The sequence below is a fragment of the Protopterus annectens genome, chromosome 3.part0 (assembly GCF_019279795.1).
Source record: "Protopterus annectens isolate FY-2018-M chromosome 3.part0, PAN1.0, whole genome shotgun sequence".
Classification (NCBI taxonomy): domain Eukaryota; kingdom Metazoa; phylum Chordata; order Ceratodontiformes; family Protopteridae; genus Protopterus; species Protopterus annectens.
The window spans coordinates 383649549-383657397 of record NC_056731.1 but is presented as its reverse complement, the minus strand read 5'-3'; positions in this window follow the sequence as shown (position 1 = coordinate 383657397).

Here is a 7849-nt window from a genome sequence, read left to right as displayed (position 1 = left end):
AAATTCAAAACTTTTCTGCGTTGCATTCTTACTGCATCATCTATCACTGGTAGCCCCATTAACCATGATATGTCTGAACTTCTTGCTAACCTGAAACTACTCCAACTAGTAAGGGACCCAACCATACCTAATCTAAAAACAGATTGCCACTTATTTCTACTTGTCATTATAACATCCCACCCCCTTACAATATCTCTTCTAGATTCACCCATCAACCTTCACAGACCACTGCCCTCTACCATTCCTCTTACAAAACTTGAAAATCCAATACACCTGAAAGATGGTCTCCTTAAGACCCAAGTCTCCCCACAAACTTGCCAGACTGTAAGGCCAACTCTCCACCATGGACTGGCCACCCATATTATGCCTGACTGACCCAAAATTACCTAATTCTCTCAGTTTCTTCTAACTCTTCAGGGTACTACCATTCTCATAGTTTCCAGAATATTCAAATATACTAACACTGAATGGATCACCAAAGAATTGAAAGCATTAATGTATGTCTGAGATGAAGCATGGAAAATCTGATAAAAAGTTCCCTCAACCAAAAGTACAGAACACTACAGAAGTTTAAGGGATATCACCAAGCAAGCAGTCCCTAGGCACAAAGTGAATTACCTCAGACCTAAACAGACTACATTCTTACACTCTCTCACACGATTATTGTGTGAAGTGAATAATGTCTCTGGTTGCAGTTCTGGCAGGATGTAAACAACATCTCTGAGAGAACTGCTTCTAAGGAAATTTTCTGCCACGGAAATACTACTGCAATTCTGGCATTATCACACCTAACTTCCTAAAAAATACTCCAGACTTTCCTGACAAACATCATTCCTTCATTTCATTGTCAAATGCAGCCAAAGCCACTTGAACAGATCTCACTTGACTCTCCATTTGGACCAGAAAATGTACAGCCTTGTATTTTTCTCACTGTAAAGACTACATTGTCACCCCTCTAAAAATATATATTTAACCTTAGCCTCAACACCAACACCACACCCACAATCTAGAAGTCAGACTTCATCAGACCTCTTCCTAAGGATCCAGAATCCATCAATAGCAGCCCCTATGAACACATTTCTGTAAGTCCTACAATTTGCAAAATACTCAAAAAAAAAAAAAAAAAAAAGTAATTTATAGCCAACTTACTTGAAAAAATTTATAGCATTTGTCCAACAAACAACATGGCCTCAGGGCAGGTAGGATTACATTGACTGCACTATGGACCATGATGGCAAATTCACCAACACAGACTCAAAGCTTCATAGGTGTGTACTAGGCTAATGGCCATTGAGCCTTTACAAGCCTAGCCCATAGAAGTGCCCTGGCATTCTGCCACCCAACATTAGTTCCAAATGCCTCTATTAAGTAGAGCCACTGGAGTGATCCCCGGGGTGAACTTTCTATTAACCATCCACTCATCAAGATTTCTCTTGAAGACGGACAGCGAGGTGCTCTGGTTGACTGGTATGGGAAGTCTATTCCAGAGCATGGGCAGTCTCTGGGCGAGGAACCTGTCCTTACAGCATGTTCTGTTGATTGTGGTAATGAGGTTGAGGACTCTTGAGCATGTGGTATGGAGGGATTGGGATTTCTTTAGATGAAGCATTTCTAACAGAGCTGGGTCAAACATGGCTTTGTAAGTCAAGCAGAAATCTCCTCTAAGTAGGCGATATGAGACAGAGAAGAGCTGGAGTCTTTTGAGTCTGTCCATGTAGGACATGTGTTTAATGCCTATGATCCTCTTCATGAGGTATTTCTGTGGCCTGTCCAGCTGTTGCAGGTGTCTAGTGAGGTACATGCCAAATGGGTAATTAATGATTGGTCTAATAAGGGAAGAATAGAGAGAGACAATGACCTCTTTCTTCCTGGATGCAAAACCCTTGGTAATGAGATGTGCCACATAGAAGGACTTTCTGACCACAGTGGCAATGTGGTGGTTGAAGTAGAGGTTGCTGTCAACCTGCATACCCATATCTCTTATAACGCCTTCAGTGTTCAGTGGGCTCCCATTGATGTGGTAATTAGTGGGAACTGAGTTTTTACCAAAGGGGAAGATGACACATTTTTTGGCATTAAGCTTAAGGCCATGGTTTTGACACCAGTCATTGGTCTCATTGAGGCCTTTCTGTAGGATGTCTGCATCACTTGGGGAGTTAATAATGGCTCCCAGCTTGGAGTCATTTGCGAACTTGGTCAGCCAGAGTCCCTTTGTGTTGGCCTGGACTTCTGAGAAGTAGATGCCGAACAGGAGAGGACTCTGGACAAATCCCTGTGGGACTCCACTCATTACTGGTAAGCAGTCTGACTTGGAGTCCACTACTTTCACACTGTGTGTTCTATCTTTGAGCCAATTTGCAGCCCACCTAGTGATATAGAGGTTGATGCCTAGTTTGGTGAGTTTATCAATAATTCCCGAATGAGAAATGGTATCAAAGCCCTTGGCCAGATTGAGGTAGGCTGTTTTCACTACCTTACCTTCATCCACAGCCCTGGTGACTGACTCAAAGAGGTCAACCAGGTTGAGCAGGCATGATCTCCCTTTCACAAAGCCAAATTGCATGGGGTCTAGAGTTTGGAGATTTGCTATATCTTTGTTAATCAGATCCATGATGATGCACTCCATAGCTTTTCATATCAGACTCGTCAGGCTAATGGAGCGATAATTCCCAGGGTCTGTAGTCGCTCCCCCTTTATGGAGAGGGATGACTGTAGCAGTGTTCCATTCAGTAGGGACAAAGCCTGAGGTGAGGCTGTGACGGAACAGGGCACACATATGTGGTTCCAGTTTGCTTTGTAGTTCATGTAGAACACAGCCAGGGGTATTACTGGGTCCCATGGAAGCTGTATTCTTGGCCTTGGACAATGCAGCTTTAACCTGGGCTGCAGTAATACTGGGTGCCTGGCATTCTTCCGGTATTGTGATTGGTCCTTTGGGGGGGGAGGGGATAAAGTTGGCACTGAATCTGTCAGCCAGTATGTAGGCAATACCTGTTGGCTCAGTATAGGAGGTACCATTGTGCAGTAACTCAAATCTTGGTATTGCTGTGGAGGTTCTTGATATAACTATAGAAGGCTCTGTGATTGTTTTTAGTGTCTGCTGCAATTCTGCCTTCATAGCTGGCTTTGGAGGATTTGATGAGGGATCTCAGCCTTTTGCTGAGGCTAATAAGGGAGATTTTCCAGTCTTGGGACTTCACCTTTTTCTGCAACAGTTTCTTCCACCTGTTGTAGAGTTTATTAATGGCAGGGGACCACCAGATTAGCTTCCTTTTTTTGGAGGAGAGCATCTTGGCTCTGTTGGGTATGGCTAGTTCCATACATTTATGTACATGTTCGTACAGTGCATTGGTGTATGATTTGGCAGTCATGCAGATATTTTCCATTGGTACAGGTGCCGTGAAGTTAGCCACCTCTATTTTTAGGAGCCCAAAGTCAGCTTTGGAGACGTTTTGCAAGGTGATTATCTTTGCGGGGGGTGTGGGTGAGATGAGGATTTCCATGGTGATTAGTTTATGGTCGGATCTGACCAGGGAAGGATTGACTATTGTTGTATTGCAATGGTTGCCCATGTTAGTAATAATCATGTCAAGGCTGTTGCTTCCTCTAGTGGGGGTCAGAATGAGCTGGTTGAAGGCACTAGAATTGATGACTTCCAGGAAGCATTGGGCCAGTGTATTGGTGCTTGAGTAATTTTCCCAGTTGATGGAGGGGTAGTTGAAGTCTCCTTGTATGAGACTGTTGGGATGGACCTTCATAGATTCCAGGGTGCTTAGGAATATGGAGTGAGAGTCTAGGGACATGGCTGGGGACCAATAGCAGGCTATTACCTGGATCACCATCTTATCCAGTGTTAGGTGTACCTGAAGTATTTATGCTGGGCTACTAGTCTGGAGGTGTGCACATCATTTATGAATATGAAGACACTACTGCCTTTGGAGCTTTGATCCATGTTTTGGGGCCGAAAGGTGTGGAATGAGTTATAGCCTGATAGCAGACGGGTGCTTTCTGCCACTTTAAATGAGGTCTCAGTTACAGCACAAATGTCGATGTTCTCTATTTTGAGGAGTGCTTCAAGTGACTGCATCTTGACATTTAGACTTCTAGCATTGAGCAGCATGACCCTCAGATTGCATTTATTTATAGCTGCTACAGTGGTAATTTGCTCTTTGGAAAACTACCTAGAAAAGGCACTATAGGGGTGGCAAGAGCCTTAGCCAGTAACCAGAAACCCAGGGGTGACAGATGCAGGCCATCTCTGGCAAAGCATCAAGGTCATCAATCATGTCATCCCAAGCAGACACATACTGGATCGCCTTAGAGTGACACATGAAACTTAGCCAATTGTTGAAGTCAATCATTTTTTGTTTGTACTGGGGTATCATTCTGGGTGATGGTAGGATACTGCTCAGGGCTAGGGTCATACCTGCCTGGGCCACATAATCTGAGAGCTCCACCATGTCTCTGTTCATGTAGTCCAGGGAGGTGCGGCTCAGGTCATTCACACCCAGAGTCATACTTGTACTTGTTGGGGAGTGACCTGAGTGCATGTGTTATGTGTCAGATTCTGGCACCTGATAGATAACTGACTGTTACCTTCTCCTTATTCAACCTAGTGAGAGGGACATCTGTGTGCCTCACTATTGAGTCATCTGTGATTAGTGTATTGGGCAAGGTGTTTAGCCTTAGGGGCTTAGGTTGAGGGGCACACTGTGGAGGTGAATATGTGTCCTGTGGTTTGTGCTGTGTTGTGGTGTTTGAGTACATTTCTGTCTTGGGAGTCTCTGCTGTTTAGGTAAATTTCTATTGAGAGCCTCCACAAAGGCGGGTGTGTGGTTTGTGTTTTTATGTGAGAGGTGTGATGGTGGGTGTTCTGGAGGGCTATGTGTTCCATGTGGTGTGATGCAGGTGTTGAACTCCTCTTAACCAGCTAGTCTGGTCTTGGCTGGAGAGTGCATAGCTTCCAATTTGGTGATATAAGTTCCTTTCTCACAAGTTTGAGTGTTGGGAGGTAAGAGGGGAGGGTTGTCTGTGTATATGAGGCAGTTGCTACACCGCCTCAGAATGTCCAAGTGCACCAGGTTAATAGGAGAAAGCACAGGGAACTGCCCTTTAATCATGCAGGAGGGGTGGTCATAACTAAGTACTGGAGCTATTTTCATGAATAATGACTAGTGCTGATGGCACCTAGGTATGCTACAATAATTGCTATAAAGACCTGTTGAAATGCAAAGGAATTAAAATATTTGAAGTGCAAGAGAGAGAGAAAGAACTAGCAAGATCTAAGGGAAATATTGAACAGCAGACTTTCTGGCACCAGTAATAGCTTACCTCAGCTCAGTGCCACTGCGCAGCGCTTTAACATGGGCAAATCCACGCAAATGTGGTCTTTTAAGACAGAAAGTTGAAAGGGATGGAAAAACTGCCCAAATGGCTAATAACCTACAATTTGTGTGCCAGGCACCACTCCTCTTATGACAGATAGGCCTCCTAGTGCTTACCACTCTCACTGATAAGCTAGAAAGCTTCCCTCCAACACAAAAAGGCTTGGGGGGGGGGCTCAGAAGCTTACACACAGTCCTGAATACAGCAAATCTGTATCTGGACTAACTTTACCTCCCCCCCCCCAAAGGACCAACCACAATACCAGTAGATTGCCAGGCACCCAGAATTACTGCTGCACAGGTTAAAACAGCACTGTCCAAGGCCAAGAATACAGCTTCTATGGAACCTGACAATATCCTGGCTGGGCTGTGTTCTACATGAACTACAGAGTGAACTGGCACCTCATCTGTGTGCCCTGTTCAATCACAGCCTCACCTCAGGCTTTGTCCCTACTGAATGGCACACTGCTATAGTCATCCCTCTAAACAAAGGATGAGTGACTACAGACCCCGGGAATTATCACCCAATTAGCCTGACGAGTCTGATATGCAAAGCTATGGAATGCATCATCGTGGACCTAATAAACAAGGATATAGGGAATCTCCAAACTCTGCATCCTACACAGTTTGGTTTTGTGAAGGGTAGACCATGCCTGCTCAACTTGCTCAACTTCTCTGAGTCAGTCACCAGAGCTGTGGATGAAGGCAAGGTGGTTCATACAGCCTACCTTGATCTGACCAAGGCCTTTGATACCACTCCCCACTCACGAATCATAGAAAAGCTCACTAAGCTAGGCATCAACCCCTATATCACTAGGTGGGTTGTAAACTGACTGACAGATAGAACACACAGTGTGAAAGTAGCTAACTCCAAGTCAGACTGCTGACCAGTCATGACTAGAGTCCCACAGAGTTTGGTCCTTGGTCCTCTCCTGCTTGGTATTTACTTCTCTGAAGTCCAGGCCAACACAAAGGGACTCTGGCTGACAAGGTTTGCAGACGATTGCAAGTTGGGAGCTATTATTAACTCAAATGAAGGTGACATCCTACAGAAAGGCCTTAATGACACCAATGACTGGTGTCAGAACCATGGCCTTAAGCTCAATGCCAAAAAATGTGTCATCATCCCCCTTAGGAAAAACCCTGTTCCCTTGAATTACCACATTGATGGTTGTCCACTGAACACAGAAGGCATTATAAGAGATCTGGGAACACAGGTTGACAGCGACCTCTCTTTTGACCACCACATTGCCACTGTGGTCAGAAAGTCCTTCTATGTGGAACATCTCATTACTAAGGGTTTTGCATCTAGGAAGAAAGAGGTTATTGTCTCCCTCTACTCTGCCCTCATTAGCCCAATCATCAAGTACAATGCCCCATTTGGCATGTACCTTACTAGACGCCTGCAACAACTGGAGAGGCTGCAAAAGTACCTTGCAAAGAGGATCCTAGGCCTTAAACACGTCCTATATGGACAGACTCAAAAACTTCAACTATTCTCTGTCTCATATCACCTACTTAGAGGCGATCTCTGCTTGACTTACAAAGCCATGTCTGACCCAGCTCTGTTAAAAATGCTACATCTGAAGAAATCCCAATCCTTCCACATCACATGCTCCAGAGACCTCAACCTCAGTACCACAATCAACAGAACATGCTGGAGGGACAGGTTCATAACCCAGCAACTCCCATGCTATGGAATAGACTTCCCAGACATGTCAAGCAGAGCACCTCACTGGCCCTCTTCAAGAGAAATCTTGATGAGTGGATGGGAAATAGAAAATTTACCCCAGGGATCACTTCAGTGGCTCTACTAGACAGAGGCACTAGGAACTAAGGTTGGGTGGCATGATGCCAGGGTAATCCTATAGGCTAGGCTTGTAAAGGCTCCAGGGCCAATAGCCTAGTACACACCTATGAACCTATGAACTAGTTTCAAAAAAGGTGGGAAACAAGTTTAGAACTTTTTTGTTTGTTTGTTTTACAGAAAAGCAGCTAAAACAGCAGCAAAAACAATTCAAATGCAGTGCAAGCTAGCACACTGAAGTCTGTAACAATATTAAAGCAAATACAGTTTAAATAAATGCAATTAAATTAAAAAACAACTAAAAACTAGTGCAGAAAGCAGTAAATTAGGAAAAATCAAAATGGAGGCACTTAGAGTATCTCTTTCTCCTTCCTGATGTTCTTGCAGTCTGCAGGATGCCAAAACTGGATCCATGGAGCTTAAACAAGCGCAAACCCATGCAAATGCAGGCTTTTAAACCAGAAAGTTGAAAGGGATTGAAAACTGCCCAAACGGCCAATAAACTACAATTTCTGGGCCAGAAACCACTTCTCTTGAATAGATAGGCTAATTAGTGCTTACCACTCCCACTGACAATCTAGAAGGCTATTCTCCAACACAGAAAGGCTTGGGGGGGGGGGCTCAGAAGCTTACAAACATTCCTGGATACAGCAAATGT